Source organism: Larus michahellis, chromosome 19 (assembly GCF_964199755.1).
Source record: "Larus michahellis chromosome 19, bLarMic1.1, whole genome shotgun sequence".
Taxonomy (NCBI): Eukaryota; Metazoa; Chordata; class Aves; order Charadriiformes; family Laridae; genus Larus; species Larus michahellis.
Genome location: NC_133914.1, coordinates 7,694,093 through 7,719,238, shown reverse-complemented (window position 1 = coordinate 7,719,238; position 25,146 = coordinate 7,694,093). Strand labels below are relative to the sequence as shown.

The 25,146-nt window shown below is 52.4% G+C and overlaps 1 protein-coding gene across 11 annotated transcripts in view; it reads right to left on the bottom strand.

The window, feature by feature from the left end:
- Window positions 1-11,301, bottom strand: part of SCMH1 (Scm polycomb group protein homolog 1) — an 81,685-nt gene extending 70,384 nt beyond the window's left edge. For 4 of the 11 annotated variants that reach the window (XM_074562701.1, XM_074562711.1, XM_074562707.1 and 1 more), the window contains exon 1: window positions 11,181-11,301. The gene's annotated coding sequence lies outside the window, so the exon portion shown is untranslated. Of the gene's footprint in view, window positions 1-4,453; window positions 4,679-11,180 lie in introns of those variants that run through there. The other 7 variants (XM_074562706.1, XM_074562712.1, XM_074562708.1 and 4 more) reach the window with 5 other exon arrangements.
- Between the last annotated feature and the right edge of the window lie 13,845 nt (window positions 11,302-25,146).

The window sequence follows — 25,146 nt, the reverse complement described above, 5'->3', positions numbered from 1 at the left end:
GAAATGACAAAAAATATCTGAACCCTCCCAGTATGGAGCAGAGCCACACAAACCTGGATTTACCCCTGCTAGAGCTGACGAGGAGTCAGTCTTTGCTCCTTGAAGGACGGAGACAGAGACAAATCAGTCCCTGGTAGAGGGAAAGAGCGATGTCTGGGAAGGCGAAGGAAGAGGCTGTGCCATTCCTTCTGCTGCCTGGCCTCCTCCAGCCCAGCAGCAGCCTGCCAAGGAACAGCGCTGCAAGGGAGAGGACAGGTCACAGAAACTCGCTGTGCCCCAAGGGGAACGGCATGCCAGGGCAGGATGCAAGCATCTTTGTTTTATTATCTCACTCCTGTAGAGAGATATTAATTCATCTATTTCTTAGGAAAAGGAAAGGAAATTGCAGCAGTGCAACATGTCGAGAGACGAGAAGAGCCAGGCTCACCGAGGATGGGTATTAATTACTGCTTTCTATTTTTATCCTGTGTATAACTCTGGTCTCGTCTGTGACTTAAGGAGCTAAAATCCCAGGAGTCAGAACTGTAAATCTACTGAAATAGGTGAAATATCCTCTACAGGCTTCAAAGTCTGGATACAAAGAAATTCTAACAAGTGCCCATCAAAACTTCTGTAAATTTTAATAACAAAAGAAAGAGCAATCTAGCAGTACATAGAAATATTATCTCAAGAGAATTACTCCCCAAGAGGAAAAATCACCAGCCAGTTCCTGCAAGAAACCCTGAACAGATTGCTTTTAATTACGCAAAGAAAAAGTTGCTAGGCTGCTTTACATTCCTGAAGGGCCAAGAGTTTGGAAAACTAAAAAATATATTGTGAGGCCCTCCACTGCTGTCTGTACAAGACGCTATGAAATCTCTTATTTTGGCAACAACATGTGCATACGGTAGACGCCAATATAAAAAAAAAAAAACAAACCATGACCACAAGCAACTAAAAGTCCATCCTGCAGCTCTGAAAGTATGTTCAGTGTCTGCCAAAGAGCTAATGAAAAAAACGCACTCTTACAGATTGTATCTGCTAGACATTAAACTACCTGCTGGACATTTTGTACAGCTTATAAAGCCATAAAATATCACAGGGCATTTACAGATTTTCCAGCTGACATCAATATGAAATAACTGAACAGACTCGGTGCAGACTGAGTCCTCTGGTCGGACACAGCGGATAATGCTGAATACATACTGCCACATACACAACTAGAAGTTGTGCCAGCAATGCACAAGATGAGACCAAAGCTCGTAGTGATGGAAAATGAGCCAAGATAACAAAGCCATCCCTCAGCTGCCCTGTAATGCTGGAACAACAGTGGGACTGCCCAGATTTACAGGGGCTTGGAGAATGCCCAAGTGGAATCGGTTCCTCCCGCCCTGTCTGGGGTATGAGCGATTCACCGTTAAGCGAGCCGCTACCTCCTGCCATGCTGGGGGACATGTGGCATTGCACAGCCACCCAACCCCCTCCATTTTGGGACTGGGGAAGTGAAAGCATGGACTTCATCTCTGGAGACACGTGACAAGCCAGGAGGATCGGCTGTCTGCCACGGTTTATTTCCCTTGTGGTAAGAATAAAGGGCTCCAGGCAAGCAGTGAGGTGGTGGCCTCGCCGCTTAGATCTGATACCTGTTGCCAGTCAATCACCAACATCTTCTGGATGATGTCATGTCAACTCAACATAACATGAGGGACAGCAGATATTCTGCTACAGAAAAAAAAGCATTTTACTCAGTAATCTGCACAAAAGGACAGAAATACCAATAGCACTAAAACCTGAAAGATGTAAACTTCCACCACATAGGGAACAATGTGGGAACCATGCATTACAGTGTTACTGAACCAGTAAGAACTCCTAATACAAATGTAAATTAACCAAAATCCTTACATTTAGGGACTGATAGCACATCACTACATCAGCAGAGTTTTCAATCTTCCATCCGCAGCTGATACTCAACAGAGACCCCAACCTGAAAATATTTCTTAATGATGCTGCACTACCTCAGGGCTGTTCAGCCTGGAGAGAAAGCTCCAGAGAGACCTTACAGTCCCTCCCAGCCCTTAAAGGGGCTCCAGGAAGGCTGGGGAGGGACTCTGGAACAGGGAGGGGAGCCATAGGATGAGGGAGAATGGTTTCAAACTGAAAGAGGGGAGAATTAGATTAGATATGAGGAAGAAATTTTTCACTCTGAGGATGGTGAGCCCCTGGCCCAGGTTGCCCAGAGAAGCTGTGGCTGCCCCATCCCTGGAAGGGTTCAAGGCCAGGTTGGACGGGGCTTGGAGCAACCTGGGCTGGTGGGAGGTGTCCCTGCCCAGGGCAGGGGGTGGCACTGGGTGGGCTTTAAGGTCCCTTCCAACCCAAACCATTCTGTGATTCTACCTCAAGAGTTACTTCTTCAAGAGTCTGACTAACAACTCAGGATGTGAGCCAATGACAAGGATGTCTCCACAGCCTTTTTGCAGGCAGGCGCAAGCTCGCCAAGACACCAGAACCTCTCAGCTGGAACTGTGCAATTGCACCCAGTACACCGCTGCCCAGCCCAAAGGCAGCATCATGCAGCTACAAAGCTCACCGTTCAGGGCTGCCTCGCACCAGGCTTCTTACCAGCAAAAAGCAGGGAATATCGTTTCCACATGCCAGGTACCTTTCCCCAGTCCTGCAGGTCTGGAGAGCTCATGTATGCACACACTGAATGGCATTTCTCATCAGGCTGTGGAGACATCCAGCCACCAGCAGCGGTCAAACAACTGCCTGCCAACACAAATGCGCTCTAGGTATACGTGATAGCGAAAACTTTCACCAAGGACTCTACAGAAGCAAAATGGAAATAAAATTATGAGGTTTAACACACAACGAGACAAAAAAACTACAGTGGAAACGATTTCCAGGAGCTGGGCAGACAGGAGGGCAGGGCCACCGTAAAGGCATCCTGCACTTTTGTTGCTGCAGTCTCTCCTTGTGGGGCTGCAGGCACAGTCACATGCTGCCAGCACAAAACCACAAGCCAGGTACACACACGAGCCCCAGAGATAACAACGAGCAGACACTAGGGGCTAGAAGTACAATGAGGAAGGAGGGTAACCGTGTTACAGAAATCTTCGTGCAATGCGGACAGCTTCAATATCGTTACTGCTTTATGGCCAGGAGTTCACCCCAGCCCGTCCGGGCTTTGCGAGGCAGTAACTCTCACCCCAGGAAAGAATTTAAAAGTACCTCATCCCCTTTTTTCCCCTTTCTGAAAAAAAACCCCACAGCCTATTTCAACTGTAGATCTCTCCCTGAAATGCATAGAAACAATTTTCTCAATGATGGAAATGAAAAAATGTTATGATAACGCCTTGGAGTTATTAGGGAGACCCATCATAGCATGGAAAGGGACGGGAAATGAGCCGCAGATCGTGAAGTTCCACAGCAAATGCACATTTCATAAAACGTTCAACCACAGGCAAAGAGGGCAAAACCCCACCCCGTGACAGAGAACAGCATTCTGCTCCTTCCTAATCAGCAACAGTTTTATCAGCAGCGTCTCTATATCACATTTGGAAGTAACGTAACTTTTAATGTCATCTTGTTGGTCTTTATAAAACGTATTACTAACCAAAAACTCTGTCAGGTGTCAGAGTCATGCATTTTGCTATAGAAGTATGAGGCAACTGGGGAACTGGTGATGTACAATTTTAATAAAACACATGTCGCCTCAAGCACCCCGTTTTCACTGGCATCAGCACAGATCAAGGACTGTTAGTTATGGCCAATACAACACGAGGAGTCGGGCCGAGGGCTTCCTGGTTGCCACACACATGTGATTAAATACCCAGCAGTGCATGAGGGCCAGCAGACACACAGAAGAGAAAGGCAGAAAGGGAGATCAAACTCTACACAACTGATTGCTTTTACATTTATAGGATTTTTCTTCTCTTTGGTAGCCTGCCAAAGAGAAGGGTGAAATGTCAAAATGACGGTGTTAAAGTACAGCAATACTGGCCTGAAATCAAGCAAAGCTCCTTATTCATCCGAATAGTCAGGCACTGGAGTAGATTGTCCAGGAAAGCCTGAATCACCATCATTGGAAATCTTTAAGAACAGCTTAGACAAACCTCTAGGAAACACTACATGTAGGTAATCCTTCAAGGTCACTTATAGAAACACTGAGACAGCCAAGACTTTCTTCATAAGTATATATCTGATCACACAACTGCAGTATTTTGACAGACTGTAGCATCTTTTTTTTTTTAAAAACTTGCTGGAACAAGACAAAAAAAAAAAAAAGCAAACAAACTCAGTGTATAAAGAGCAGCAGCCTCTGGGCTGCAGGAACATTTGCTCGACTTATTTTTAGAAAGTGGAATTGGTGCAACTTCCTCCTTGGTCCACATCAGACTTCATCAGCTCTTCTGCCTGCTCACTGCGCCTCTACTTAAATAATGCTCCGTGTGCACAGAGCAGAAATTTCTCCTACCTTACACACGCTGCTCGGGCAGGAAAAGCCACGCTCCGGCGAAAGAGGGGAGCGGGGAGGAGAGGGCCTCTCTGCGGCAGCGACAGCAGGGAGATGAGCGCCTGCTCGGAGATGCCGGAACACGCTGCAGAGCCCACCCGACGCATTCGACCCGAGCTCAGGCAGCCAACCTCACCCTAACGCCGTCACCTCTGCAGACCGGCCGCTTTCAGGGATGGTGTTTCGTGCTGCCGGGAGCCAGAGCCAGGCCCGGGTTCTTGCCTCAGAGAAGCACTGCTCGTCCCTGTCCTCGCACGACGTGTGTGCAGCCCGACTTGCTAAGGGCTCTGCTCGCTGGCTGCCGGCCTCCCCCAGGCAGCAGGGACACGGGGAGGGCAGGCAGGCTCTGGCAGGCGGCCCAGGGAGCCTCTCTGACTGCCGGCGGCCAGGAGGTAGCGGGGAGAGAACAGAAGCCCCCCTCCGTTTGCTGGAGACGCAGCTGGACGCGCGTCCCACCGCTCCCAATGCAGGCGGAGAGGGTTCGGCGTGGTGGGAGGAGGCAGGGGCTTCCTCCAAGGAGGGAAGGGGAAGAGAGGCCCCGGAGCAGGGGATAAGGTGCGGCTGTGGCACAAGGGGAGGTCAGGGCGGACAAAAGCCGGCGCTGGCGTTGCAGCACTGCCTCTTCCAGGCGGGTGGCGGGGAAGGCGATTACAGACAGCATCCAGAGAGAGCTTGGATGGCTCACTCGGCGCAAACCAGCTGCGGGCCGAAGCAACGCTGGGCTTTTCCCTCTGCACAGCGCTCTTCCTACATTAAAATGAAAGGAACAGCACAAGCGTCCTCCAGCTCCCCCCCTAGACGCAAATTCCTTGCTGGAAAGCAACCGCTTTTCCCAGCAGGGCCTTTCCCTGGAGCCAAACATCAGCAGTACCCTGGGGGAGCTCAGAAGGGTACGCCTACCCCCCACATGCCCAAGCAAACCGCAGCAGATGTAGCTACAGCAATGTGTGAACCAAACTTGTTACCTCACCACAATATCCAGGAGAAGGGACCTGACACAGCCTCCAGTGTGACACTGGAAGGGCCAGGAAAGGGGAGGAATCGCATATTTCTCAATGGGCAAAGGTGAAGCTTCACAAATTTCCACCGGCATTTACTCCTACGGTTTCCATTGTTAAAAAGAAAACCGAGCCACAGGGAGGTTTCTGGACTGTTCACACTGTGTCAGTCTGGAAAACATAGGAGCTAACTGAAGTTGGGTAACTCGGAGCACATCGGCTGCGACAAGGCACCTCCTAAAGGAGGTAGGCTTCTGACTGGTGCTAATACCACAAGATTTACACCACATACAACAAAACTTCTGAGCAAGAAATGGCGAGGTATTTCAGAAGCACAGGCTTGTCCCAGGGAAATAAACAGTCCTGTGTTGAACTCTGCCATCAGCTCCCTCGCGTTCGTAATGCCGTATCGACTCCTCTCTGCTCTCATTTCACGGAATCACAGAATCATGGAATCTTCAGAGTTGGAAGGGACCTCTAGAGATCATCTAGTCCAACTCCCCTGCTAGAGCAGGATTACCTAAAGCACATCCCTCAGGGCTGCATCCAGGCGGGTCTTGAAAATCTCCAGAGTAGGGGACTCCACAACCTCCCTGGGCAGCCTGTTCCAGTGCTCTGTCACCCTCACTGTAAAGAAGTTTTTCTGTGTATTTGAACGGAACTTCCTATGTTCCAGCTTGTGCCCATTGCCCCTTGTCCTGTCACTGGGAACCATTGAAAAGAGCCTGGCTCTGTCCTCCTTAAACCCACCCTTTAGATACTTGTAAACATTAATCAGGTCCCCCCTCAATCTTCTCTTCTCCAGGCTAAAGAGTCCCAGCTCTTTCAGCCTTTCCTCATAAGGGAGATGCTCCAGTCCCATAATCATCTTGGTTGCCCTTCACTGGACTCGCTCCAGTAGTTCCCTGTCCCTCTTGAACTGGGGAGCCCAAAACTGGATGCAGTACTCCAGTTGTGGCCTCACCAGTGCAGAGTAGAGGGGGAGAATGACCTCCCTCGACCTACTGGCCACAGTCTTTCCTATGCAGCCCAGGATGCCATTGGCCTTCTTGGTGACAAGGGCACATTGCTGGCTCATGGATAATTTGCTGTCTACCAGGACTCCCAGGTCCTTCTCCTCAGAGCTGCTTCCCAGCATGTCTGCCCCTAACCTATACTGGTGTTTGGCATTCTTCCTTCCCAGGTGCAGGACCCTACACTTGCATTTCCTTATCTCCAATGACCAACCAGACAGTGGAGCTGCAAGGGTGACTTCTCGCTGCTGATAAAGTCCAATCTCAGGAAGACAAGTGCTGGTAGGCTCCTCTACGGCACCTTAAGAGATCATCTCGTCCACTTGGCCTGCTGGACCAGGCTGCCATGCAAACAGCGGAGGCAGCAGAACAGACGTTCATCTTTTCCTTCAGTTCACAGCCGAATTCTTGAACTTTTGCTCAGGATGAGTCCGCATAAAACTGCGAGACTATGTGCAGCAAGAGTGGAGGCACAGACACGAACTCTCCTTAAATCCCTGTGACAGTGGCAGAAACATTTGGCAGCTGTCTAGCGAACCCTGCAGACTGCAATACCATATACCACAGCGCCTAAACCCACTAGAGGTTGTCTGTCAGAAACCTTTGCAAAAGAGCTAAGTATTATTCTGGGTTTTTTTTTTAAGGAAATTTAATGCAGATGGAGATTGCTGGGAATAAAGTTCTCAGCACCAGCCAGGCTGCAGCGATGTCCATGTACTGAACTCTCCTTCTGCTTGGTGAGAGCTCACAATTGAAGCTACCTCTGAAATTTCCTATTACTAGAGACTGCTATGCAGGACAATCAGCAAAGAGCACAGCTTCGCAAACCAGAGGTGGTGGTGATCTCCAGGGCTCAGATGCCCCCACCAGATCCTGGTTCGACACCACCAGCTCAGGCCACTGGACCTGGACAAGTCTTGTTTGCTCCGAGTCCAGTGAGACCTGGTGATGGAAGATTTTATGTGCTTCCTGCTACAGTCAGACTTGCATTATCACTTTAAATGTTGAGCAAGCATTTTATAAAAGTCTCCACGGTTAGATATTTAAGCTTGGTAAGAAAGGAATTCTTTACAAATGAATTAAAAAAAAAAAAAAAAGAAAGTATTTTCCTTTAGGACTAGACCCTGTCATCCTGCAAATAAAGTGGGATAAAGCGTAGTTCATGTCACAGGGCTTGGAGTGCTACACCAGGGCGTACTGCTGGGCTGAAGGAGGGAGGCGGTTATAGTTCTGTTACACTGAGGGTTTAATTGTGAGGATGATTTTTACCTTGGCATGCCTCTGAATTATATAAAATATACATATATGCAGGAGATTAAGCACCTTGCAGAAGAATCTGGCAGCTGGAGCTGCCGCTCTCTCCTCAATGTATCTGTATCTTGCTTCATTTCTCATGGACCCCTCCCGGCCATCTTGTTAGGAAACTTTTCAAACATAAATGGACAAGCAAACGACTCAAAATATGCTTGTCTCACCACAAACTGAACTTCAGTTGCAGCCAAGAAAAAGAAAAGGAAAAAAGACAGGGGGCTAGAGGCAAACATTACGGCTTTAAGAGACCCAAACACGCCAAGCTTTAACTTAGGCCAGCTCGGAGCCCACAACGCTAGCACGCTGCTCCAGGTTTTGCAAATAGGAGTTCACTGAGCAGGCCAAGTCCTTTGCCACAAACACACAGTTCAACATGCAAATATGCAAACGTCTGATCTGCATTCTTTTTCACATAACAGTACTTAGACATACCCAAAATGGGGTCATTTGGGCCCCACTTACTACCACCACTCCACAGAAGCTCAGCTAACACAGTCCTGCCCAGCCCAGCCTGGCCACAGTGCTTTAAGGAAAGCGCTTTAAGTAACTTTAGCTGCAGAGCTGTAGGGAGTAGTGCTCTCCACGTGCCCTAAAGATCAGAAAAGAAGAAAAATGCTTAAAGTGCCAGACCAAGATTTAGATAAAGCACCACGAAAATCTAATGGTGAGGAAGCCCGAGTGTCGGCGTACGTCATCTGCACAGGATGTGAAATTGCCAGCAGGAAGAGCTTCAAAAGAAGAAACATCACCCGGGAAGGGTTTAGCTGTGTACCTGACCTTACCCCGGGGTTAGGAAACAAGGAGGACACCTCTGGAGTCCTTTCTAGATACACCACGTCTGAGGCTACGAAACAAAGTTTCAGAGATTCCTTTAAATTAGATACAGAGCAAGGACACAGCCCCCAGACCACACACGTCCTAGTCTGAAACACAGCTACTTGATGGGTAACACCATCAGTTTACACCCTGAACAGCATCTTTCATTTACAGACACGGAACTGTGCTGCAAAAATCATCAAGTCTCCAGAGAAGTGACTCAAGGGTTAAACATTATTCAAATTTTAGACACAGGAAAACCAGGGGGCTCAAGTCACAACTCGCAGGGGATGCCACTCGCGCTCCTGTTGTAAACTCTGCCTTTGCTTTCCTTTAATCAGCTAATCACCTGACTTATTTAATACCAAATATTTGACTAACAAGCAGATTACCAAGATGTAGATTTATCATTTCCTAAGATGTAAATACCGAAACAAGAGGACCGCGGGTCAGTATATCTCCCTCAAATAAAACACACTTTAACCTTTAATAAAATAAAATACTTTAAATAGCACAGAAACACCCACATTTCCCTCTTGCCGGTTGTGAATGCCTGTTTCTGTCTGCATTTTCATACCATCTACTGGGCAGATCCTGAACTACCCAACGTCAGAGCACAGGCCTTGCAAGGCTGCAGCCCCGGGCAGCCTGTCTGTGCTGAGACCCCCACCACCCGAGTTTTATTCCCCATATTAGTGACAAGCCACGAGCCGGCGCTTGCTACGAAGCACAAGGGAGGTATGAGACCACCATCCCATTTGCCAGATATTTCCAGCAAGAGCATGGGGACCCCCAGGCAGCAGAAGAGTGAGGGTAAGAGCAGAGGAGGAGGAGGAGGGACGGCCGTCCCTCTGCCAGCACCCTCAGTACAACCCGCCGCATGCCGTCACTCAGGCAATTGAACCGAGGGGGGAGAATATTTTTCCCCAATATTACTGGCTGCTGAAGAGGAGCCACCACATGGCTGTTCTCAGCCACTCAGTGCACGGTGTTTACTATAAACAACAACAGTAAACAGAAAGAGAGCCAAAAATCAAAGCTGGGTACCCCGGAGCTGGTTCTCCACGTCCTGACTTCACCCGTGGAAATGATTAGTTTAATATTCAGCTGCTGAACCTAAAACATCCGAGGCCAAAGGGAGACAAGTTGCTCAATGCATCCCAAACTTAGGCCGCCTGTTTACATTCTCCATCTCTACCTTTAGTCGTCAAGACTCCAAACTGCTGCCACGGTTTTACATGGGAGCTTCAAAGAGCCTGCAGATTAAACCTGAACGACGTGCAGCAGGAGCCAGCCTGACACTGTATTTATTTTTAAACATCTTACTGTGCATGAAAAGCTCAAATCTTGCCTCACTCCCAGGTCTATTCAAGTGCTCGACTCGGGGGGGCTGCAAAGGAGGTGCAGCCGTTTCCCCAGGGACTGTGGTGATGGGACTTCTCTGTCCGGTCCCTGGGATCACCCTTGACACCTCCAGTGTCAGGGACCTGGTGGCAGGTCCTGCTCAGAGCACCACTGTCCATCTCCCCAGCACACCGAGGTTCCAGGAGGGTTTCACTGACGTCCTAAAGGGCTCCTGGGGAGGGAAGGGCACAAACCTTCCCCAGCCACAACCCGCAGGCAGGGGCCACCTCCTGCACATCCTCCAGCAGCTCAGTCTTGCTTCCCTTTCCATGCAAGGAGCGTCCAGCAGGTAACAAGCAGCACCGGGGCAGAGGGCAGGCTTGGGCACTCCACTAACACCCTGTTGAGGCCTTTGCTGGGCATGACAATCCTGGCCCGGTGCTGCCGGACCCGTGCCCCCACGATGGCAGGACTGTCCCGGCTGAGCCCTGCCCGGGGACACCTGGAATCATAGAACGGTTTGGGTTGAAGGGACCTTAAAGATTCCACCCCCCTGCCCTGGGCAGGGACACCTCCCACCAGCCCAGGTTGCTCCAAGCCCCGTCCAACCTGGCCTTGAACCCCTCCAGGGATGGGGCAGCCACAGCTTCTCTGGGCAACCTGGGCCAGGGGCTCACCCCCCTCACAGCCAAGAATTTCTGCCTCAGATCTCACCTAAATCTCCCCTCTTTCAGTTTAAAAGCGTCCTATCGCTCCACTCCCTGATAAACAGTCCCTCCCCAGCTTTCCTGTAGGTAAAGATGTTCTTTTCCTGCAGGAAGAACAACAAAGCCCCTGGAAGGTGCTTTACCGGCAGCTACAGCCCGGCCGGGGATGAGGCCCGGGGCCGGTGTGGGGAGGCCGGCGCAGCGCCCCCGGGCCCCGGCCGCGCTGCCGGCGGGAGTCGCGGCGGGGCCGGGGCAGCCCCGAGGGGGTGGCCGGGCCCTGACGGCCACCAACAGGTGACAGGAGCCACTGCGGCCCGGCCCCGCGGCTGAGGCGGCGGCGGCATCGGCCGGGCCGCGCTGACAGGCGGGATCCGCGCCGGGGCCGGGCCCACCGCGGGGCCTACCGCGACCGATCCCCCCCTCACCCAAGGCCGGCCTCCCGTAGCGCCTCGCCGGGCCGGGCCAGGCCAGGCCGTGCCGCGCCACCCCCGCGCCTCACCTTTGCGGCCGCCGAGCGCTGGGGCTGCTCAGTCCCTCGCCGCCGCCATGTTTCCGATGCGCAGGGAAGGCGGGGAGCGGGGGAGGGAGCGCGGACAGACCCGGCCCGGCCCGGCCCGGCCCCGCGCCGCCCCCTGCCGCCACCCCACCACCGGGAGCCGGGCCGGGCCGAGCCGAGCCGAGCCGGCCAAGCTCGGCTTGGCTCGACTCGGCCCTCCCGAACTGCCCCCCCGCCAGGCCGTGTCCACTCGGGACCGGTCCTCCCGCAGGGACAGACACCCCCGGTCCTCACCCCACGCTCTGGGCATGGGGCTGACCCGCTCCGTGAGCCCCAGCCTGGGGAGGAACCCCCCTGTGGCCTCTCGGGACACTCTGGGCAGAGGACAGACCCCCTCCGTGCACCCCAGCCTGGGGATGGACCCCCCCTGCTCAGCCGGGACCCTCTGGATGTGGGAAAGATCCCCACCATGATATACAGCCTGGGAATGCACCCCCCCATGCCCACCCAGAACCCTCTGGGCACAGGGCAGTCTCCCACCATGATGTCCTCCCTGGGAATGGACCCCCCCATGCCCACCTGGGACCCTCTGGGCATGGGGTAGACCTCCATCGTGAGCCCCAGCCTGGGGACAGGTTCCCCCATACCATCCCAGAACCCTCTGTGGACAGGGCAGCCCCCCACCATGATCTCCATCCTGGGATCGGACACCCCTCCTCCCCCCCCCCCATTCCCACCCAGGACCCTCTGGGCATGGGGCAGACCCTCACCACGATTCGCGGTGTGAGGATGGACTCCCCGTGGCCACCAGAACACACTAGATATGGGCAGACCCACACCGTGACCCACAGCCTGGGGACAGACTGTGGCCCCTCAGGACACGCTGGGTACAAGGCAGACCCCCACTATGATCCCCAGCCTGAGGATGGACTCCCCGTGCCCACCTGGGACACACCATGGGGAAGACCGCCACCATGATCCTCACTCCTGGGCATGGGTCCCTCAGTGCCCACCTGGGACCTCTGGGCACAGGGCAATTCCCTACTGTGATCCCCAGCCTGGAGATGGACAACCAGTACCCACCAGGGACCTTCTGTGTACTGGAGAGTGATGTCCGTCTATGTCTGGGTCACCACTGGGGACAGCCCCATGCCTGTCCCAGCCCCACTGGACATGCCCAGGGCCGGGATGCACCCCATGAAGCACAGCCAGATCCTGGGGACAGACAGCCCCAAGGTATTCCCTTTCCTCCGTCACCCTGCATACAGCCCTGCAGCGCCCTTCCAGCTAGAGATACCACAGATGTACCCTAGTGCCCCCAAATTCCCCCCAGACAGAGAAAGATCCCTTCGACTCCCAGCTAAAAGGATGCCAATTCGTATTTCATTACCTGCACAGCACCATCCCCAGCCTGCACCCAGAGAGAGCCCTGTGCAAGCCAAGCCCACAGAGCACCCATGAACCTTGGTGACGTCTTCTGACCAGAGGTGGAGCTGCCTGTGCACCTCCTCTATCCTGCAGAGCCACCAGAGCCCACACACAGTACCCTAAAAACATCCCCTAGTGTCCCTTAGCTCGGGAACTCCCCATGTGACACATGGCTACTGCAAGGGTCACCTTTGTCCCCATGACCCCCATCAGTGTTGCCCTCTGCCACATCCCTTTGAGCCCCTTGCACCAACACACCCACAGCCACCTCCACCAACACACTGAACCGTAGCAGAGCCCACCATCTGTTCATGCCCACCGTCTGCTCACCCCAAGCCTTCCACCCTCTGTCCAGGGTAGCCACGTCCCGTCCTTGCCAGGGTTCCCAAAGCTGGGTTCCCGGCTGAGGATGCCATTTCCCATTTGCTCTACTCAAATATTCCATCTGCTGTGTTTGCTGTGCTGAAGACCCTACTTCTATTGCAAGGCATCACAACTACAGAAGAAAGCCGTTTATCTTAAATAGCAACCAGGTCATGCTGCAGCTGGATACAGAGCATGAGATCGTGTCCTCTCTCTGCTTGCTGGATTGCCTGTAAAAAAAATAAAGAAAGGTAATGTATTGGGTTCTGGAGATCCAGTTGCCACCTTCAAAGCTGCTCATGTGAATAGTCAGTGGATCTAAAGGACCCCTGCTGGGTAACAGTGATGTCTCATGACCCAGATATTTCACGGAGACAATGGAGACATCACTTTGGAGTGACTCACAGACAGATGTGACAAGCCTTCTCGAGGACAAAGCACCTGAACGCTCTCCAACGTGCATGTAGTGACATGGGCAACATCTGAGTCTTTCCCTGAATGATTTCTTGTTCTGGGGGATTACAGGGAAACTTGTGCATTTTAGGTCAAAACTGAAGCAAAACATGAGAATGAAGCATCCCTGGTGTGCACAGGGCGTGGCTGAGTTTGGAAAGGTTGTGCCTGAGACAGCTCTGCCAAATGCAGGGCTTCCTACTCGTACTTTGTTATATGCAATGGAAGGAAGATAAAGCCATGATTTACTGCCGGCTGCCAAATCTGAGGTACCTCCCAAACCTGGCCAGGAACCCACACTGGTGCTGAGCAGAGAGGCATGGGATGAGCAAAGGCTCTGGTGGTGCAGCGATGGGGGGGACCTTCTCACCAGTGCCCACCACTGGAGCAAGGTCTGTAACCACCTCAGCCCATTCCTGCACTCTTCCCTTTTCCTTTGGAGAAGTTTAATGCCACCTCCTGTGTTGGGCTGGAGGCTTTGGGAGGACTCCCAAGGAACAGAAATGGATGGCTGGCCTCCGTCTACTGCAGGCAAGAGACAACACAATGTAGGTGCTCACACTGTCCTGGTTCAGATGCTGACTTGGTCCAGCCTATGCAAGGTTTAAGATTTTGCCCAAGGCCAAATGAGCTTCTGCCCATCCAGTAGCTAACTTCTGGAGTCCAGCAACTAGTCCACAGCTCTTCGACCTACTTCTCAGGAAACAAAAGGTATGGGTACGCTCAGAGCAAAATACAACCTCTACGCGCTTGTTTCTCCCCACAAAAAATTATAAATAAATAAAGCCATATACTTCTTCAAACAGGGTGAGATTTTTAGGGTCTGGGGAGAAAACTCTTTGAGAGGGAGCTGTTCCGGAACTGCTGTTTGGAGGTTTCTCATGTCTTTTTCTGAGCAGTTGTACTGACCACTGCTGGAGATGAACACTGGCCAGGAAAACCTCGTGTTCCTAAAATATTTGCATTGAGGGAATGGAGAGTTGGAAATGCTGGTGAGGGCTTTTGTTTTAATATGCAGAGTACTCAGTTATGCTAGGACACAGAGGTCTGTGCACTTCCACATCAGGTCTTCATGGTTCTGCCTATCAACATGGCATCTGAGCACCTTCCTGACTAATTCAGAAGTATTACCAATGCTCCTCATGGTTTCATCAACTCTGGTATTTCCTTATTTCCACAATAGTCAGGATTTCATGAATGGAATAAACACACAAGAGCTAAGAGCTGCAAGATGGAGACGAGAGAGAAATTTCTCCATTGACTTCAATTTGGAGTTAGCAGCAGCCGAGCTCAGAAGGATTTGCATATGACATCCATACGAGCACCACAGGAATTCAGTTTGATTAATATTACAATGGAAACGAGCCGCAGAAATGGTTTGCCATTTATTATGAAGTGTTGCCAAAAAAGCTCAAGCACATTTGCAGCCTGGTTCGGGCCAGTTCTTGGAGAGTGCCAGCGCGATCCACGACGGGGAGCTAACGACGGCAAAAGGGCACCGATACCCTGATGCGTGTGGTGTCAGGCACACCAGAGCAGGACCTTTGGAAGGAGAAGATGGAGGTGAATATATGGCAACGTGATGGGAAGAAGTCCTCCTGCTGCCTGTACTTCTCCCCTCCCTCTTCCTCCTTGGTTAGTGCCTTTTAGCCATCCAGGACCAAACTTCCTCCTCGGCTGGTTCCCACTATTTGCAATGTTCCCATTATATCATCGACTTTGTTTTCTGCCAGAAATTGATCCCGAATCTGGCATGGATGATATAAATAAGGGCCATATTCTGCTAGAAGAAAAGCCTAAAGTCCCATGGTTCGTGACTTTCTTACCCTGAATCTGATTTTTAATGAAAAGGTGAATAATAGGGCGCAAGGCTGGATGTGGAGGAGGATGATCTAAAGGAACATGCGCACACAGTAACCCTGCCTCGCTTGTCAATACGCTGCTTGACCTGACGTCTCCCTTGGAGAGCGGAGGTGGGACTCTCCTCCCCATGCCTTGCAAAGGCAGGAGGAAAGGTTATTTACAGAGTTTAAAGCCCTGACGAGCAGCAGATCACCTTGCAGGACCTCTTGTATGTTCCCTTTCCCAGAGCATATTGAGACCAGCTGTTGAATTTACCCAGAGCACGTCTTCCCTAAAGGGTCTGTTTTGGCTCTTAAGACTTCAGGGGCTGGAAAATCACCTTTGTGAATACAAGTAAGCTCTTTTGGTAGCGTGAAATTGTCTGGCTTCATGTCCCAGACGTCTGCAGGCAGCTCTGCCTTTCCCTGAGCGATCCAGTATGAGAAGGCTGCACGCTGCAGACACGCACAAACCCCCTCCCCTTTCACTCTCCTTGTGAGGCAAAAAACCAAATTTTCTCATTGTAACACACTTCTCTTTCTCCTGTTCCTGATGTCTCTTTTCAACTATTTCTATCTTTTCCACACCCACCGTGGACACCAAGCCCGGGTGCAAAGTGCCAAGGTGTCACCGTGCCACGTTCACGGCCCACACTACCTGTCCATACTCACTCCTCTCCAGCATGTGAACCCAAATTTAAGCAAAAAACCCCCTCTGTTGAAGAGCCAGTCCTGCAGTTCAGGTCTCCTTAGCTCACCCCTAACTTCTTCCCAGACTTGCCGCTTTCCTGAGCACAGTGGCCCACCTCATCCACCCCATCTTTGCCGCTTAGCACCCCACCAAGCCTGGCTACATATTCATCATCCTCCCGTTATTCTGATAGCAGCGTAGATAGCCCATAATTATCTGATTTCATGTTTTCACAACAGCTCAATACCAGCACCCTTCCCATCTCAGCAGCGGGCTGGTATGTAGCAGGCTTTTGAAATATCTCCATCAACTCTGTCCGGATGCTTCTGTCTGGGTTATCCACACCTAGGTGTAAAAAATGAGTTGTTTAAATTTCTTAGTTTATAACAATCTTGCAAGTGCCTTATCAGCCTTACATATTACAAGAAAAATCATAGAATGGTTTGGGTTGGAAGGGACCTTAATGACCATCCAGTTCCAACCCCCTGACACGAGCAGGGATGTCTTCAACCAGATCAGGTTGCTCAGAGTCCCGTCCAACCTGACCTGGAATGTTTCCAGGGATGGGGCATCTCCCACCTCTCCGGGCAACCTGGGCCAGTGTCTCACCACTCTCATCATAAAAAATGTCCCCCATATCTAGTCTAAATCTACCCTCTTTTAGTCTGAAACCATCCAGTTTCTCTGCAAAAGCAGACTTTAGAAAGTTATCAAACACCTGAATTGTTACTGCCGTTAATAAATTCCCTAAGTCTATTAACAGACTCCTATAGGCTTGAATCTCCTTTGTTCCTAGTTTATTCTAAACATTTCCTACTCTTGCTCTTTAATCCCACCAGCCACAAACCCTTCCCCTAATAGCTTGTTCCTTCTACTCGTACCCTTCTCAAATTACTGCTCATCTTAATCCGAGCCGACTTCTCATCCTCCCATAGGGATTCACGACTCAAGAGTCCTCTTTGATCCACCTCTCGCAAAGAAGTGCCGTTCCCCAGGACAGAACCAGCTGCTGCGGGGGACATTACTGTCTCACTGTGGGGTGAGTCAATGGCTCCGTCTGCAGGGAACGCGTGGGAGTCAGCAGCAGGGACAGAAAAGAGTGAGGGCATGGTGGTCTGCTGCTTGGTGGGCTGTGTCCGTGCCTTCCCTCCTGCCAAGAGAGCGGAGGGATCCTTCCCCTTCAATTCTTGGCTGTGAGGGTGGTGGGCCCCTGGCCCAGGTTGCCCAGAGAAGCTGTGGCTGCCCCATCCCTGGAGGGGTTCAAGGCCAGGTTGGACGGGGCTTGGAGCAACCTGGGCTGGTGGGAGGTGTCCCTGCCCAGGGCAGGGGGTGGCACTGGGTGGGCATTAAGGTCCCCTCCAACCCAAACCATTCCATGATTCTATGATTACCCATGTGGCTGGATGTAGGAGAATATAAATCACGTCTTTAAGTCCTGTCTTCCGGCGCCTGGCACACAGGGGTAACACCAAGCAGGTCAGAGCTGGCTGAAAATTGCCAACAGTTTCCTCTTGCATAAAAAAAAAAAGAAAAAAAAAAAAAGAAGACCTTTCCACCTCCCATCTGAACTTTGAAACCGATTGTTTGAGGTTTTTAACTTAGTAGGGAAAGTTCTCATGTTCAACCCTCCTGTTGCACTTTCTGCCTTCTTTCCTTTTTGCCATTTCCCCCAACACAACGCTTGCTTTGCTTTTCAAATGATTGTAGAAAATTACAAGCGAAAGATTTTTCTTTTTGGAATCATAATAAACTACTGGAGTGAGGAAACGGCTCAGGACACTGATTGAATTTAGTTCATCTTTCCTTAAACCACCCTTTGCATTTCTGGGATGGCTTAGACTCAGGGTCATCTTGGTCTCATTGAACTTGGATCGATAGAAAATGTTATCATTTATACATCTTGCTGTTTGTTTGCTGCTCTTCGACACATACATATGAATTTAAGATCATCAGTTTACTATTTATCCCACTGCTTTTCCAGTGCAACAGGAGGGGATTCCAGCTGTTGCTCTCCTCCCAGTGTCGTGGCCGTTCTGAGTATCTGAAAGAAGTATCTCCAGAAAGTCCCTTCTCTCTTCCGTTTTTCTGACCAAACTTCTCCTCCCCAAAAATCTGGCCAATCGCTTGCAGCTCCTTCACAGCAACAGACACACTGACTGCTGGCTGGGACCATCCTCCCAGTGAGCCCAGCACCCTTCTAGTCCCTTCAGAACAGAATATCCCTTTAGAATACAAAAAAATATTGATTATTTTATGCTAATTTAAAGAATACACAATCAACAAACCAGAAGGTAGAGTCCACAAGTGACTGAAGGTTGTACGCACCTTTTTGGGAAGCTTTTCTTTGGGAATCTGGTATGGCTTCGTCCAAATACTGCTCCGGATTGGCTGGTTGTCCTTGGAAAATCTGTCATTTTGCACGGAGGCAGGCGCTAGCTCAATGTCATTGCATATTTTCAAGTTGACACTCTGGAAAACCTAAACCCACGGGCGATTTAGCTGGGAAGCTGTCGGAGTTGTGAATGGTGAGATTTAGCAAGTCTTGAAAACTTGGAAAATCCCAAGGGACTGGGGGATTACAAAATTGTCATGATGGTTTGAGAAAGGAAACCACGAACCCAGATCAAATGGTAGGAAGGATAATTGCGTTGCTGCAGCTAAGTGTTGGCTAAACAACGTAATTAATGGCTTTTGGCACAGCAAGGAGGTCTTGCCGGACAAACTCATGGTCTTTGCTGTGAGAGATTGGGGCTGGTGAAAACATCCACGCTGGACCAGGAAGTTTTAAGCAGACACCTCGGCAGCACTGTGTGGATGGGCAGGCTGAATACAAGCCAGTGTGGAAATGGCACCACCAAGGAAATCATTAAATCACAGAATCACAGAATCCCGGACTGGCATGGGTGGGAAGGGACCTCTGGAGATCACCCAGTCCAACCCCCTGCCAGAGCAGGGTCACCCACAGCAGGTGGCACAGGAACGCCTCCAGGCGGGTTTGGAATGTCTCCAGAGACGGAGACTCCCCCACCTCTCTGGGCAGCCTGTGCCAGGGCTCTGCCACCCTCTCAGGAGGGAATTTTTCCCTCAGGTTGAGACAGAATGTCCCATGTTGAAGTTTGTGCCCATTACCTCTTGTCCTGTCGCTGGGCACCACTGAGAAGAGCCTGGCGCCATCCTCCTGACACCCACCCTTTCAGTACTTTTAAGCATTGATAAGATCTCCCCTCAGTCGTCTTTTTTCCAGACTGAAGAGACCCAAATCCCTCAGCCTTTCCTCATCAGAGAGGTGTTCCAGTCCCCTCATCATCTTGGTAGCCCTTTGCTGTCCTCTCTCCAGCAGTTCCCTGTCCTTCTTGACCCGGAGAGCCCAGAACTAAGTGCTCTAATCTAGCAATGTAAATGAGGGTTAGCAGGCCTCAGCAGCTGGCTCTGGCTTCACGACAGATCTCCCTACCAACACCAGCGCCTTGAGATGAAGGGGAGATGCTGTTCCTACTGGGACTGGAAATTCGAAAGACAGAGATATGGAGCCATTTTATTAAAGATGTAGGTGACAACCATAAAATCTACAGTAACGTTGGCAGGTGACTGGACAGGACAGGTTACTGCTGCAAACCCATCAGGACTGTTAAATAGCCCCAGTCCGGCCACTGTGTTTGAAGAGCCATCCACAGAACCCCACCAAAGAGACTCCGTCTCACAAAGAGTTATTCAGGGCGGCTTCAGAGTCATTCCGTGCATCCGCCTGACATTGGGCGCATGAAAGGGGAATACCAAGAAGTCAGGAGTGACCTAGATCCTTCACACGGCATTGGAAAATCTATTAGAGGCACACGGTGGCAGCTCTGCTGTCAGCCTCCAATGAAGCCTGCAGGAGCACAAAAGAGGGTTGGAAGAAAAATTGCAAAAGTCTTCTGAAGGCTGGAAAACATCCTTCTGACTTGAGGTCAAGGAGCTCTTCACGCGCGGCACAGAAAGATGAAAGATCTTCGCCGTGGTGTGCCCCTCCGGCAGGGCAGCAGCTGGAGGGTGTAGTGAGATGGAGGGGCTGGAGATGGAAGCGGGGGTGAAGCAGGGTGGGAAGAGTGGCCAGTGCCTGGGGTAGCCTCAGCAGGGCCAGGCAAACCAGGTGGCTCCCTGTGGGCAGTGCTCTGAGTCACATTTTTTATTATATTTAAATATCAGGCTCTGTGCTTCTCTTTTTAGCTGCAGAAGGAGTTGTCATGCCTTTCTGGGCTTTCCTTTCTCCAAATTTCTGCAGGCCAGTACCACCTGGAGGTGGACCATGGTGGACCCTGCTTTCACCTACAATGGAGAATCTCTGCTGGCCCTGACTTAATCTTTTAGTTTTTTAATCAAGCACAAACCCTGGGAAGAGTGTGCTCCTCAGGCTAGCAGAGACCTGGGGATTTCCATTTCACTCGGAGCATGTGGTTTGTCACGTTCACCTGGGGGGCATCATGGTAGATCCCACCCGATCCAGTGGCCCTGGTGGTCCCTTTCTGCTGGCTGCTGGGTCTTACAGGATTGAAATACTTAGCCTCACTACAGTCTTTGGGCTCAATAGAGAGTGTTCGTGTGAGACTATGATCTATGAAAGATAAAAGTTGCAGTAAGTAGAGGGCCGGAGCCCCGCTGCTGTGGGACAGGCTGAGAGAGCTGGGGGGGTTCAGCCTGGAGAAGAGAAGGCTCCGGGGAGACCTTGGAGCCCCTTCCAGTCCCTAAAGGGGCTCCAGGAAAGCTGGGGAGGGACTCTGGAGCAGGGAGTGTAATGATAGGACAAGGGGTAACATTTTTAAACTGGAAGAGGGGAAATTTAGATGAGATCTCAGGAAGAAATTCTTTGCTGTGAGGGCAGTGAGCCCCTGGCCCGCGTTGCCCAGAGAAGCTGTGGCTGCCCCATCCGTGGAGGGGTTCAAGGCCAGGTTGGACGGGGCTTGGAGCAACCTGGCCTGGTGGGAGGTGTCCCTGCCCAGGGCAGGGGGTGGCACTGGGTCTGCTTTAAGGTCCCTTCCAACCCAAACCATTCTGTGATTCACCGATTCTAAGTGGTCTCTAATGGCTACTTTTGCTTTTAATTTTTGCAGTCTCTCCGTGGACAGAAATAGCTGCTCAGCCGATTCATCTCTTCTTCCCCCGAATTAAATAAAGCAATTTACTGTTTGCATGAGAAGAGCCTCTCCCAGGTCGGCAGATCTCAGCCGTTTTCGCTCGCCCCATGTGCTGCTGCCGCAGTGCCATGGCCCAGTGGGCGTAAATCCTGTAAGTGGGGATGGTGGGAAGGCATCCTCAGTCCTTCCCACGGGGCTGGCAGCAGCTGAGTCCCCCTGCTTTGGGGAAGCCCTCCCTGCAAGCTCCTTGCTCCTGCAGCATCAACCGCGGTGCTGCACAGCCTCTCACCGTGCTGCCGCAGGCGATGCTCCCCCCCGAGCTCGCCCGCTCGCTGGATCGATAGTTGGCAACCATTTCTAACCCGCATTTGCCTTTTTCTCATCACCACTTGCAGCAGATCCTTGAACGCGTGCTCGGCTCAAAGCCGTTGGAAAAATCATTTTGGCGAATTAATTTGTGCAAGTTGTTCACTCTGATTATCGATGGGCGGCTGGGCTCTGCGGGGACGCAGCTCTCAGCGCAGGCGGGCGCTGGGGGTGCGGGGAGCCCCCGGGGTTGGGCTGGGAAGAGCATTTTCCAGGGCATCACTTTGGTTTCCTGCAGATATGTCCCTTGCTTATTTATTGCCCATCGATACATACAAGAATACAGAGATTGCGTTAAAGAAAGGGGGAGCAGTTCCTGTGCAATCCTGCTGGTGAAGGCCTGACAGGGATATTTTAGGACATGAACTTGGAAATCAGGCTGTTCAATATGGAAATGGAGCTGTCTGCTTTCAAAAGTACTTTTCCTACATAATGTCTCAGCTCTCCTCAGGACGTTGCTTCCAACCCCTGCCAGCATGCTTAGGAGATGCACATGAGGGTTTCTTTTTTATTTTCCAGGGTTTCTGCAGGATTTGCATCTGCACAAACTACGCACCGGATGATCGCAACCTGCCCGTGAAGGCGGTTGTTTCCTATCACCTACACCCCGGCGTCAGGGTTTTAGTCCCCTGTGCTCATCCTGAGCTCGAGGATCGCCAGGGTCTGCGCCGGGGTCTTGGGGCACAGTGCTGCCAGTGCAACAGCTCGGAATATCCTTGGCTCCGCACTCCGGGCTGCATCCCCAGCAGCGTGGGCAGCAGGGCGAGGGGGGGATTCTGCCCCTCTGCTCCGCTCGGGGAGACCCCCCTGCAGTGCTGCCTCCAGCGCTGGGGCACCAACAGCAGAAGGACACGGAGCTGTTGGAGCAGGGCTGGAGGAGGCCCCGGAGATGCTGGGAGGGCTGGAGCCCCTCTGCTGTGAGGACAGGCTGAGAGAGCTGGGGGGGTTCAGCCTGGAGAAGAGAAGTCTCTGGGGAGACCTTCCAGCCCCTTCCAGTACCCAAAGTGGGGTTATAAGAGAGACGGGGACAAAATTTTAGCAGTGCCTGTTGAGACAGGACGAGGGGTAATGGCTTTAAACTGAAAGAGGGGAGATTTAGACTTGATAACAAAGAAATTTTTTATGCTGAGGGGGTGAGCCGCCGGCCCAGGTTGCCCGGAGAGGTGGAAGATGCCCCATCCCTGGAAACATTCCAGGGCAGGTTGGACAAGGCTCTGAACAACCTGATTTGGTTGAAGATGTCCCTGCTCATGGCAGGGGGTGGGACTGGGTGGCCTTTAAAGGTCCCTTCCCACCCAAACCATCCTGTGATTGTATGAAACGGGGCGAAACCCCGCGGCTCAGGGGGCCGAGGGCAGCAGGGGGGCAGGAGCGAGCCCGGGGGGGGCCGGCGAGGCGCAGGAGGGGCGAGACGAGACCTCCCGCTGCCCCGCCGGGCTCACGCCGCCGGGAGGAACCCTGCCCGCACCCCCCGCACCCCCCGCTGCAGCGCCCCGCGGCGCCAGGCACGGACGGCAGGGGGCGCCCTGCACCGGGAGCTGCCTGCACCTCCCTGCCTGCACCTCCCTGCCTGCAGCACCGAGTGCTGCCTGTACCTGCCCTGCCCGCACCTCTCTGGCTGCAGCACTGACTGCTGCCTGCACCTCCCTGCCTGCTCCTCCCTGCCTGCAGCACTGACTGCTGCCTGCACCTCCCTGCCTGCTCCTCCCTGCCTGCAGCACCGAGTGCTGCCTGTACCTGCCCTGCCTGCACCTCCCTGCCTGCACCTCCCTGCCTGCAGCACTGACTGCTGCCTGCACCTCCCTGCCTGCTCCTCCCTGCCTGCAGCACCGAGTGCTGCCTGTACCTGCCTTGCCTGCACCTCCCTGCCTGCGCCTCCCTGCCTGCAGCACCGAGTGCTGCCTGCACCTCCCTGCCTGCACCTCCCTGCCTGCAGCACCGAGTGCTGCCTGTACCTCCCTGCCTGCACCTCCCTGCCTGCAGCACTGGGCACTGGCTGCAGTGCCAGGGCTGCCTGTGCCCTGCACTGCCTGCGCTGTGTTCTACCCGCGGCCCTGCGCCCCACTTGTGCTGTGCAGCACCTGCTTCACCAGGCACCCCGCTGCTGTGCTGTGCTGCACCGTATGCCATCCTCATCACGCACCACCCTGCAGCGCCACACGCTGCTCCCGCTATGCACTGGCCTGCAGCACTGTGCACTGCCTTGCACTCTTAGCTTGGAGCCATCGCGGTAATTAAACAGCTGGTTTTAAAATCGGTGCCTAAACCAATCTGTGGAGTTCCTGGGAGAGGCCTCAAGGTGGGTTTTGGGGAGCCAACCTAGTGCTGACGGAGGAGTGGAGAAGGATGTCCCAGATGTCTCCAGGCCTGACTTCATGGAGCACTTAATCAGGATCGTTTGGGGCACTTCTGGGGATTTGTGGACAGATTTGGAGGTTTGTTCCCTCGTCCAGGCTTGCAGTGGGATGCTCCAGCACCGTGTGCGTGAATGATGGCTCCAGCCAGCCCGTCTCACTCGGGGCTCACAGGCAGTGTCGGATGCGGCGTTGGATGTGGCCATACCTGGGAATCCCACCAGCATCTGGGAAATGTGAAGCGGGGATGAGCTGCTTTGCCCTCGCCAGCCAGTGTCACGCAGGAGTGGGGACGCTTCTCCAGCAGGTGTGTTGCTTGCTCTGCCCGGGAGATGTAACGCTGCAGGCCACAGGTCTCGCGTGGGCTGTTCCCAGCACCTCCTGGGCCGTGGAGGAGCTGGGTCTTGCTCTCATGAAGCTCTGCAGGGTCCCGGAGTGGACGTGTCCCCCCTCCAAGGCAACGCAGCATCCTGCTGTGGTGGCTTTCATTTGTTCTCCCAGCTCCAGCTGTGTTGCTTTGCCTGCAGACTGGGGAGAATGGGGACACCAGTGGGGGAAATGGTCCATAAGACTGGTATTAGGCTCCTTCCTTTCTCCGGGCACTCCTTACTAGGCTGGTTGTTTCCGAAATGCTGAGAGACAGGAGTCCCCTGGTGCTGACAAGTGTCGGCCAACCAAAACGGGAGAAGGCGGCTTTTAAGACCAGCTCCCTTGTTACACTCTTTAACTGCAGCATCCTGCTGCTTCTGCGAGCGCAAAATCCAATGGCCACCTGCACAACTGAGTGACGTCTGATTTGATTCATATTTTAAAATCTATTGAGCCCATACACGATGCACCTAACAGCAGGCAGATTTACGGGTGAAGTGTCACGCTGCACCCTGCTACCAGTTCCAGGAGGAGTTAACGATTTGTTCTATGATACAAAGAGTGTTGCAAGGCATATCCAAACTCTCCCCCCGGTTATTTAGGGGAACTCCGTGTGTTTGGGGTCCTGCCTTGATCCACTCTGTGCCATTGAGAAAGGCAGCGCGAGACTTTCCCCGTTCACGGGAACTTGCTTTGCTGGGAACGGGGGGACCTGGGGATGCTCGTTTGCCTCTCCCAGAACATTAATTGGATTGCAGATATAAACCGATATTAGACTATTCTGGAAATAAGATATGAAAAGATTTCCTGGCATGGCGCTGCAGAGTTTTCTTTATTACCATTTTGCAGAGAACAAAATACGGCTCAAAAATACCTCCTACTAGTTTCACTGCTTGTTACCAGTGTCACCAACCGTGCAAGAGGCAGGAGATCCACAGGACGCTGAACGTGGACCCTCAGAGCCTCCGGTGGCCTCTGGGAGACAAGAGGATG